Here is an 11,601-nt window from a genome sequence, read left to right on the forward strand (position 1 = left end):
GAATTCCAGGTCTGAGTGTGTGTGCAGGATGTATTTGTCAGGTGCTTCATGTGTAAAGAATTTTGGCACACCCAATGTTTAAATTGACCACCAGTGCCTTCATGTTGGGATTGCCAGCTGCACAGAGATCTTCACACCAGAGAATCTTTTATTTATGGGTTGGGCTGGTTCTTGTGAATCAAAATGATCAGTTTATGTTGTGACCTGTGGTAGATTTAATTTGCCCTCTAAATCAATTATTCTTGACATCAGAAGCAGCTTCATGGTTAATTAACTTTTCTTTCATGCTTACAAAATAATTTTATAACGTCAGGTTAAGATACAGCAGAAGGTTGGATGCAGGCAGAGTAAAACAGTGTTTCTGCCTGTGTGTCCATGTCTTAATTCTCTTCGTGAAGTCCAAATTGACATTGTTTTCTGAAAGGTTTGCAAAGCAATACAGCAGTGACATGCTTTTTCTAGCACATATAGTCATGGAATATCAGCACAAGACTTTAACTCCAATTAATAGAAAAATGAGCAACCTGTTGTCTGAAGAAGATTGTGAACTAAAAATGACTTAATGCTATCATGCAGAGCAACTTTAGTGCTATGAAAGACTGCCATAATTTCTTTCTATTGTCTTCCTATAATCTTCAGAATTCTTTTTTTCCTCCTAAATGAAGTATTTTTTTTACTGTGTTCAGCAAGAGGGGAAGATAAACCTTGTAACAGTGTATGTTTGCAAACCCTCAAACACTTTTTCTTAAATCTCTCTATAAAAAAGTAAATATTTGACCTAATTTTTAAGTAGTGTTGAAAAACTTGGCTAAGGGTCAGTGACTCTTGCTTTGTGCTCACTGTACTGAAATGGCATAATGATCATGTGTGCTGGTTTCAATGGAGTTTTTTGTACTTATCTATCTTTGCTCTTACATATTAACTCTGTATCTTAGTACTGCAGATGCAGTCTTGCAAAGAAAATGGATTCTACACAGAAGACACATAGAAGGCAAAGGGTGGGAGACTGTGGGATGTCCCACTAAACAGAGTATATACTAATTTATTTCACTATTTTGTATAAGTAGGGTATTTCACATAAATTATTTAATTGCCATTTTAATTTAGCTGAAAAAACTTCTCTCGAAGCATAGTGCCGTCTAAAATAACATTTATTTTTGCTGTTTAATTATAACCTTACTGTTATGGTTTTGCCACAGCTACACTTTAAGGGTGGAGGAAATATATTCTTCAGAAGACATGATATAGCAATGACATACTGCAATACATGTCCTATACTATGCTTTCTGAATTGCCTTATGATTTTTGAATGGCCACTCTTTACAAAGAGCTGTTTCAGGGCTTGCATTTTCACTTCAGATCTTCACAAGGATCACATGAAAATTGGAGCAAGTCTGTCTGGTGTTGAGCCAATGCAAATATATGGTTCAGTAAGTATTTTTACTTCATTGTGTCAGTGAGACATTTGCATTATTTATGAAAGCTTTCAGTAATGGGCTGTCTACAACTCTCTTGGCTTACAGGTTTCTCTCAAGCAATTTGAAAATTGCTGTGAACTTTTCCTTTGTGCTGGCATATAATTTCTGATGGAACCTACCGAAGTTGTAGCTTTCTTTAACATAAAAAAATGTTTAAATATTGTCAGCAGTGTTGACGGGTTTTTTTTAGCAGCACTAAAAAGTAATTTTTAAAAATGGATAGATGCCAGGATATCTGTAGGTTCAGAGATTTACTGTGTGGCAAGACTATCCTTTAAAAGTGTCTTGGCTTTAAAAGCTGGAGTTGGTGATTTTTTTCAAGTTTTCTGTACAAGTGGACTTGGTTAGTTTGTAAGTGGGAAGGAATTATCTAGTGGTAGTCAACTGTAGTTTGTTCCATGGAAGTCAGTTCTCTCTCCCACCAACTCTCTTTTTTTCTTTGTAAGTGCTCAAGTATCAGTTTTACAATTGATGGGACTTGCAACTAGAACCTTGCAGCATATGTTGCCCTTGGGCTAAAATAAAATCTCTCTGCTTCTTATACAGATAAGTGAGTTTTGTGTTACAAAAGAAAACTAATATTAGAGATTTAATTCTTAGCTTTATATATTCTTGGTCAGCAAAACTCAGTCATGGCATATTGAAATAAAACTTTAAATTCTTTGCTTTCAGTAACTTTAAAAAGTATTACAAGCAATAAAAAGAAAATCTGTGTTTTGTTTCTTTATTCATTGAAAATCTTTTTGAAGCAGCAGTGTATTGGCTTTTCTAGCTGGCAGATGCAGAAATGCAGAATACCTTCCCAGCTTTAGAATACTTCCACTCCTTAGTCACCCACAAAAGGAGGCCAAATCCAGTAACTTTAAGCTTTTTAAGGGGGAATTAAATGCTTTACTCTCAAATATTTCCTTTTGTGAAAAAAAGAATGAATATTTATTGTATCATTTAAAAATGAACTGGTGATTCCTAAGTTAGCCCAGTCGCAGATTCTGCACTAGAAGTTTGTTCTTGTTTGGCTCCAGTGGGTTGTAACCACCCTTGTTGGTTTGTCAGAAGTTTTGGAGGTGTCCTTCTGGGATGCTACTATCTTTTCTCAAGATTTTGTAGATCCAAATTATCTTCTTGATTCATTTGGTGCCTAGTTGAATGGAACACTATTGACTTTTCTCACACTTTAGCTGTTATTGCTGTCTTATCCATGAAGTGTTCTGTTTAGGAGAGCAGAGTTGTGTGTTTTAGGGATGGGGGTTTTAATAGGTACTATTCCATTATGGGTTTTCTTATGTGAATTTTTTTCTTTTTTTTTTTTCCTTTTTAAATTGTAGAGGTTGTCTATTCTATGGTCCACCAGGGACTGGAAAGACACCGCCTGCTTGTGCACTATGCTAATGAATGTAGCAGAGATGACAGATTTTAATAGGACAAATTCCAACTACAGAAGAGACATAGCACCTCTCAAAGAGAGAACATTTTATAGATAGTCATGACTTTAGATAGTCATTTATCATTATAAACAATACGCTCTGAAGAGTCACTCGAGTGCAGCTGCTTCCTTGTACCATACATCTCCTAAGCAGTCAATACAGTTCATGCAGCTGACACTACATGAAACAGCCTCAGCCTTGCTAAGCGGGGATGGAATTATCTCCAGAGAAGCTGTTTTTCAAGAATCACACAATGGTTTGGGTTGGAAGGGACCATATAGAACATCTAGTTCCAAACCTGCTGCCATGGGCAGGGACACCTTCCACTAGACCAAGGTGCCCAAAGCCCCATCCAACCTGGCCTTGAACACTTCCAGGGATGGGGTACCAAACTTCTCCGGCCATTCTGTGCCTGGAACAGACACTGATCTAGCAGAAAGTGATGCAAATCTGCTGATTCCATAAACCTGAGATTTTATCTGAAAGAATGCAACACAGGGGCACAACTGAAACACCAAGTAACCACTGCCCCAGACCACCCACTCCAGCTTTCCTTACAGGCTTCCACGGAAGACTTCCTCTACCAAGTTCAGAAAAAGACAAAAGAAACCATTACAGAAGTGGAGTGAGCTCCTGCCTATAGAGTGTCTGTCTTTGGCTGCAGTATGTGGACAAGACAAAGGCTCCTGAAGTGTTTGTTTTATCCAGACTGACTTGGAAGGAGGAAATTGTAACCACAGCCATTCATTTATATTAAAAAAAAATACCCTATTGAAGCATAATCATATTCATCAGAACGTGAATGACCATACCACTCACAGGTTTTATGTTCTTAAACTACACAAAAATTACCATGTTTCTGCCTGCTTTCAACATAGGACATGAGGAGAAGAAAGAATTCAGATATTATACCATTTCTAGACCCAAAGTAAAACTCTGGCTTTCACAAATAAGCATTTCTGCAAAATGAGTTGAGATGCATCTGACAGGAAAGGTTTAAGAGCACTTTCAAGTTGGAAAGCAGATTATCACCAACTATAAAACTAAGTTTGAGCTCAGTAAATAACAACTTACGTTGCACAAACAGAACTTGAGTTACTACACACAAAGGGCATTTCGGACCGCTTCCCACAGTCAGCCTGTGGCTGTCAATGTGCTGCCTGGAGCTAATGGATTTTCCCTGCTGCCAGCAAGCGACCTCACAGCACCAAGCCTGCTCGTGTGTACTCAGCACAGCAATTTGGTTCCAAGGTAAAATGCTCAACTTCAGGGACACCTTGCCCACACCAGTGGTTTTGTGCATCTTGTGACCAAATTACTTTTTAACTCTTATTTATAACACTGTAATATTTCCTCCTTCTTGAAAGAATGATTTACAATTAATCTGTGTCTTGCAGACTCCAGAAAATCCATGTCACAAAAAAAAACTGAGCTAAGGAATAGATGCTCTAGTGCCTAAGAGAAGGCAGGAATTCACACTGCATTCTTCCCAACCCTGAAAGGAATCAATAGCATCCCCTCCTATCTGCACCGTCCTTTTTTCATAAAACTCAGAGGAAATTCACTATCAAAGAGCTATCCTCACAACTTCAGCTGACTTTGGCTGATGAGCTCAGAAGTCTGGGGACTAAATTAACTAGACAGTGACCAAATGTAATCCTTCTCAGCAAAAACCAGGCTAAAAAGGAATCCTAAGGGATTATCACTACTTACTTTCCTTATGGTTTTCCTTTTTTGGGCCCGATCCCAGCTTTGCCAACTGCCTACATTAAGAAAGAGGACAGAGGAAAGGGGAACAGAATTGCTGAATTAGAAGTATTGTACACAAGTGTTGTATCACATTGCATTGTACATTTCCCACTTGAGACTGGGGAACTTCACCGGGTTTATAACCCAGCGCTCCACATCATGCAAAGAAAAGCATGTGGACCCCAAGGAGGATTCAGACCCCAAGTCTGCTGGGTACCATATGCACACAGTTCTTGAAGGACAGATGCTTCCTAACCTGGTAATCTTGATGTCTCAATAGGGCAAATAATATCTCAGTAACCAGTTCAGATAACTATGTTCTTCCCTCTTTTCCTAGGAATGTTCAATTTTTTATCCTCCCAGGATATTCCTGTGGAAGAACATGAAAATGTAGTTCAAGGATGATAGAAAAATTGGTCAGAAAATGAGAGAGTGATCTTTGTGGCTAAGTCTCCTTCTGGAAAGAAGAGTGTCATGCCTCCTGAACATTCTGACCTAAGAGAGGAGAGTGAAATGCTGGATTGCCAAAGAGCTGGAACTTCTGAAGATGGAGGTTCAAATTGTAAGTGGAAGGTCAAACAAGTAATTTAGCTCATTTTTCTTCCTGAGGAGGGTTACACTGTTCAAGAGGTTTTAGCCTTCTTGAATTCCATTGTGTTACTTCTGTGGTGTCTCTCAAACCAGCACACAGTGTTTCTTGCATAATGGTGCTGCCCCTCTAGGTATGCTGGCCAAATTTATGTTTTTCTGCAGCTGCTGGTTTTCTGGTTCTGCAGTTTGTTTTTCAAATGGTACCTAATGGAAAAACAATCCCTGACTTTCTTTTCTTGTATATCTTCCCAGTAATAAGCAGCGTAAGTTAAAAAGCCATACTTCAAGCAGCGTGGACTCAGAATGGAAGAATTATGTCCTAATGTTTGTGGTGCAAGATGTGTTTCCTAACCTAAATTATTTGGAGTTTAACCATGCAGTGCTATAATGGCAATGTGACTGGTTTTTGCTTTGTTTTACCCTGCCTTTTTTCTCTAGTGCTTTTTTGTGTCCCAGTTTCTAGCTTTTATGGAGCACTGACTTTTGCCAGAAAGTAAAAGTGAAAAAATGGTAACAGTTCTGTTATTGCAGAAGTACCTATTCCAGGTACACAATGCTTCACTGGTACCATATTCCAGATAGAGAAATCCCAGCTTAAGACATTTGTGCCATTCCAGATTCATGGGTACACCGCATGACTCATGTGCAAAGTTCTCTGGTGGATGAGCAACTACAAGTATGTGATGGGAGAGCAATGAAAATTTACACACACACAGGGAGCATTTGTGGATTACTCTGAGCTCAGAGTAAGTCTAATTTCAATTTTGTTAATACTGTTTTCTTGCTATCTGTACAGCTGTAAATTAAGTTGGTTGTTAACCAATTCCAATTCAAACAATTTATGGGAGGTATTTTTAAGCTGTGAAACAATTCAACCTGTAATGGACTATGACATTTCCACAGCTGATGTAGACTGCTGCTCTTGCTTTTGGTAAAGTAAATTGTAGGAGACTGGGTTCTCTTCCTAGTTTTCAATGTAAAAGGGCTTGTTAAATTTTAAAATAGCTCCCTGACAATCTGCTAGTACTGTTGGTTATTATTTTCTTAGCAGTTTTTATGATGGATTTGGAGAGGATTGTTTTGGTTTGCTGTTTGCATGTTCTCATTTACTAGAAACCAAAAAAGGTCCTTGATTTTCAGCAGTGATGACTTTAAATCTGAAGTTTAGTGACCTAGAGCTCATCCTGGATAAAATACTAATACCTGATTTTCTCAAATTTTGCATTCACAGAGTTATAGCATTACAAGGTTCTTCCAGTCTCCTGCAGGAGAGAAATTACTCTCCTAGGCTAGAACTGGGGAAAGGATCAAAAATGGGCCTAGCTGCAGGAGGTAAAAGAGATTCCTTTGCATGAATTGGAGAGGGTAGAAGAAGGACATGCCCTTCAGGGGATATTGCCATGAGGAAAATTCAGGAAACTGCTAGGTTGAAGTGCTGGAGGTTGGTCAAAGCAGAAGAGGCTGCTGTTTACCTGCAATGATGAGATGCAATCCATCTACTTCGATGTCTCCCCTGTATGGGAAAAATGTGACCAAAGTGAATCCCCTTTGGTGAAGAGCTTGTCAACACAATTTCTGTCATATTTTTAAGCTGTGACCCAATTTGTAGAGGTGAAACTAACATTCTAAGGCTGCCTTCCTAAGGAAGAGAAGCCACACAGGTTTCTTTAGAGTCAGGGTGCTAACAGCACCTATTCCAAAGTTATTGCCCACTGGTACTTATAGATGTTTCAGCTTATAGATGTTTCAGCTGCAAGGAGAGAGCTTGAGTCATGAAACATATCTTTTGGAAAACTTGTTTCCTTAATGTGGGTGCCACTGGAACTTGCTGCTTGTACCAGAGAGCCTCTTTGGAACTCACTGCAGTCAATAAGCTCCGTGAACCTCCAAAAAGGAGTTGCTTGCTTTTGTATGGGGGTTTTTTGGTTAGTTGGTTGGGCTGGGGTTTTTGTGTGTTCATTTATTTGCCTGGCAACAGACACTGCACTTGATGAACAAATAGAAGAGCATGCAGTCACCTATGTGGCAGCAACTAGAAATAGTTTCAGACGGGATGTTGGCCACACACCTCTGTCATGCCGGACCTTTTGTGTCTGCAGCAGCTGAAAGCACGTATGTGGGTTTTGTGTCTTCTCTGCACGTGGTGTAGAACAAAGTTGAGGGGAATGTTCAAATCTCGTGGTAGCTGATCTGAGGGAGGCCGAGCTAATGGCAAGCGGTTGTGTGGCAGGAATATTTTTATTTGGTGTGGCTGCTCTTTTAAGCTACATCTTGACAGCCTTACATAACACGCAACTACTGAACAGCTCCACCAGTGCTGTTGCTGCGTGTTAGTGTGCTTTTTCAGAGATTATCACATCTTTGGTAACAGAAGGGACTGTCTGAGAGACTGGTAATTTGTAACAGTCACTCTGCTATTCACTCTTGGGTTGAAAGGTAGGAGCTAACTGCTGTAACTTTGCTTGCTGATCTACTTCAGACTTGAGCAGCGTGTTCTGCCAGCAATGCTGTAGGCACAGTACACATTCAGCTAATGGCTAAAGGTGAGCACCTAAGGATGCTTCCATTTTTGCCTGGCACAGCTGTATCTGGAAGACCTGTAGCCTTGGCCTCCAAAGACACATTTTCCAGGGCCCTGTATTGTGTTTCTAACAAAATGCAACCATGGCTTTGCTGTGGCAGCTACTCTGTAACAAAGTGGATTCTGTCATTCCCTGCTGTTTTGGAAGCAGCAGATCGGCATTTATGATTGTCGATGTCATAGACTGATGAGCAGGGAAATATTATCAGAAATTTTAGCCTTCTTTTTTTCTTAAGTATGAAAGATTAACTCATTTTCTTCAGTTAAATCCTGAGAGATAAGTTCTCTGAAGTGCCACTTTTATCTAACAATATAAAAAAGTAAGATGTATCTTGCTCTATTCTGAACTGTAATTTCCCTTTTTTTCTTCAGCAAGTGTTGCATTCTCTCACTGTGGTAACTGAGCACATGGCAAAACTATATTCTGTTCTTAGCCATCAGGAAGATGATGACAATACCTAATTAGTGAAGGTAAATTGATTTGTCTAATAGCACTTTCTGTCACACAGTTATGCATGTGCATTATGCCTATGTATGTGTGCACTGTGACCATCACACTTATTTAGCATTACTCTTTACTGCTTAGTTGCCTGTGTTACAAGACTTCTTCATTTCAGTCTGGAAGACATTTATCCCTATTGCAAAACCACTGTTGTATTTGGCATAATTGTTGGCAGTTCCAGCAGGAAAAGGCAGTGAGTCCACCCACACAGGCCTCTCAAAGCAGTCTGTCACTAGTCCTTCTCCAGAACCTTTTCAGGGGTGGGGGGCTGCAAAAGGAAGGCACTTTTCTCAGTCTGCTGCTTCATCTTTCTCCCCTTGCAGGCAGTCACACATGGTAACACTTGTATAGTAGTCATTCCGTTCTTGAAAAGAAATTAAGTATGAAAACATTACAAGAATTTGAGATTTTCCTCTAGTCTCACCAGACTCTTTTTAACTAGCATGGTCCAAGCATCTTAAATTTGACATGTGAGGAGCTTTCTGCCTATAACAGTTTGATGCTAATGAGTCAGTCCCTATATTGTGTTGATTTGGATAGGTTGTACATTCAGATCTTTGACTAAGTTTTGTCTTTCCAGATGCTTGTCTGAGAATAGATAAAATTTTTTATGTCTCCTAGTCTGCCTTAAAAAAAAAAAATAGAGGAAGCCTCTTCTCTTTGGCCCTGTTCATCTCGATCTCTTTTTCCACATCCAAGAAAGAGCTAGAATGGACGCTCTGTCCTGACTGTGCAGCAGTGAGGATTATTTGATTGAGGAAGGCCATTCCTGAAAATGCACCTTTCTCTCATCTATCATAATGATGTGTTTTAGCATGAGAAGGGATTTGTTTGTTATCTCAGGGCTTGTGAGCTTTTGTGACTAGACTTAATTTCTGTGGTTTTCTAATTCTACCTTTAGCTTAAAGCAAAAAATATCTCCTATTCAGCGTCACTGTGTGAGCCGGTCAGGAGCTGCTCTACTACATGAAGACAGAGATTTTAACAAGTACTTATTCAGAGTGCAGAAAAGAACAGTTCCAGCTTTCAATTGTGGCTCTTCAGGAACTGTCTTCTTTCTCATTGTTGAAAATACCATTGATAGAGATCCACAGTCCTCTGACACAGATTCCTGCAGTCTCTCTAGCCTACTCTCTATTTTGGGTGCTTAAGGACACATTTGAAGCTAGTGGTCTAGAAAGATCTTGTGATGGCATAAGCCTACACATATATTGCCTAAATATTACTAACAATTGTATGTATGTACAGATTCTTGATCCTTTTGATGAAGAAGTAAACAGGGTTCTCAAGCTGTATTCATGCTGACTCCTGATTTGTCTTTTTTTTTTTTGTCAGGCAATAAAGAAAGAAATTGCAGCCCACAGTTGTCTGTGATACTTGACTTGACATACACGAATGATGTACAGCTCCCACATAGATAAATTATGTTTAACATATCTCAGTAATTGTAGCAGCCACAGAAAAAAAGAACAGAAGAAAGAAACTTCTTTCAGTACATCAACTGAAACCAGGCATAATGCAACGCTGAGCCAGCAACACTTGGTGAAAACAACTATAAGCCAGATTACAACAAAGAGGAGAAATAGGACATTTCTTATATGGCACCCACTTCCATCAAGAAATAAAAGGAGACAATACTAATGAAAGCAGACTACCTTGTTTGACAAGTATTTAATGCCTCCATTCACAACATTGTCCCTAAAGGAAGAATCAGGCATGGCCATCTGAGGGAGAGCTGTTCCCTGAAGGATATAAAGGAGACACAGATTGCCTATTTAAGCAGCCTCCTGTCATTTGCAATTCGAAATGCTGCTTTACTTTCTGAGGTCACTCAAAACTCTTTTTGTGACTGAAGTCACAACCTGAATTTATTTATTCCATATCCTGTTTACTAATTTACCAGTAAGTCCTCCTTACCATGCTAACCAATCACTGCATCACATGGCTTCTTTCTACACAAGAACAAATCAGCTCATCCACTGATGCCTTTGTGAACACACTGTCAAGATTTGTTCTACTTCAACACCACAGCAAAGCACTGGCCTTGTGGCCTAGAAGGAAGATATCACTGTAGCAACTTGAGGTGCTGGTGATACTGCATGGTTTCCCTTCTCTTCCCCTTTACTGTACTGCACTCCTGCCAAAAGTTAACTTTACAGGAGAGTGATTCCTTTTGAGAAGACAGACAGGGCTGCCTCAATTATCCTGACTCAGCACGTTTGGAACAAAACAAGGACCAACTGCAGAAAGAGACATTTGTAATGCTTGCTCCAGAACACAAAATAAACAGAGCGAGTGCGCAGCTGGCCTGGTGGCAGCTACAGAGCCTAAGCCTTTGCTCGTCGTTTGGCAGGAAGAGCTGCAGTGCCTGCGTAGGAATGAAACATTTTCTTTTCACCAGATCTCTTTGCCACATTCAGGAACACCAATAAGATACAGCAGCTGACTGGGAAAGAGGACAGAGCCTGTTAGGATTTCATGTTAAGAAAATAGCCATTATACTCCCAATCCAGTACATACATTGTTCTAGGTTCATACCACCTCGATTACTGCACTTCCGGTAATACAGAAACCAGGATCCTGAGCTGAACAAATTCAAAAAGAAATTTCTTACTTGGGAATAAAAAACTGCAAAATTAACCAAGATCTGTATCACAAACCAACTTCAAACACGTAAAACAAAACCACCAAAGATTTCTACCATGCTGAAAGTTTGTGATTAAAAAAGCCACAAATCTTGTTCTCAGAAGTTCATTATGTAGCATTGTACACTGAAATACAGGATGTTGTTATGCAGCCAAGCATCTGGGGAGATTAACCATGATTAAAAAAAAATCTCTGGGAAAAGCAGTTATTTAATGGAACAAGGATGACGGCAAAACAAGCTACCGGATTTGTGCAATTGAATCAACTGGATGTTAGGAACCATTATTTTACCATAGAACAAATCAAACAGAAATATTTACCTCGATCCTAAGAGATGCTGAGTACAAAGCTCCCAGCAGTTTCCCACCAAAAAACAAGAGCAGTATCCTTACAGACAGGGTGGTGTAAAATGACCTGAAGCGTTCAAGAATATGTTTCTTCGTAGTACCAAAGAAAAGGAATTCGGGGAAGCCACGTAGGAGGGTGTCCTGAGAGACATGGTAAATACCGAGCAAAGGGGATGTTGAACCCATGTTGCAATGATAGCTGTGGGCAACAACAGAGAGACTAAAGGCCAAGAGGAAGACACAGCCAAGCCCAGAGCAGAGAGAAAAAGCCAGAGACAAAAAC

General features: G+C 39.6%; 1 long non-coding RNA gene across 2 annotated transcripts; it reads left to right on the top strand.

Annotated features, from left to right (window-relative positions):
- The first annotated feature begins 3,215 nt into the window (after positions 1-3,215).
- Positions 3,216-10,701, top strand: LOC108508724. 2 transcript variants are annotated; one of them, XR_001878478.1, is made up of 5 exons: positions 3,216-4,153; positions 4,989-5,213; positions 5,860-5,988; positions 8,196-8,294; positions 9,227-10,701. It is a non-coding gene; the product is annotated as an uncharacterized LOC108508724 (long non-coding RNA). The 2 variants fall into 2 exon arrangements; XR_001878479.1 differs by having other exon boundaries at positions 9,661-10,701.
- The last annotated feature ends 900 nt before the right edge of the window (positions 10,702-11,601 follow it).

This window comes from Lepidothrix coronata, unplaced genomic scaffold (genome assembly GCF_001604755.1).
Source record: "Lepidothrix coronata isolate B3197 unplaced genomic scaffold, Lepidothrix_coronata-1.0 Scaffold309, whole genome shotgun sequence".
Lineage (NCBI taxonomy): Eukaryota > Metazoa > Chordata > Aves > Passeriformes > Pipridae > Lepidothrix > Lepidothrix coronata.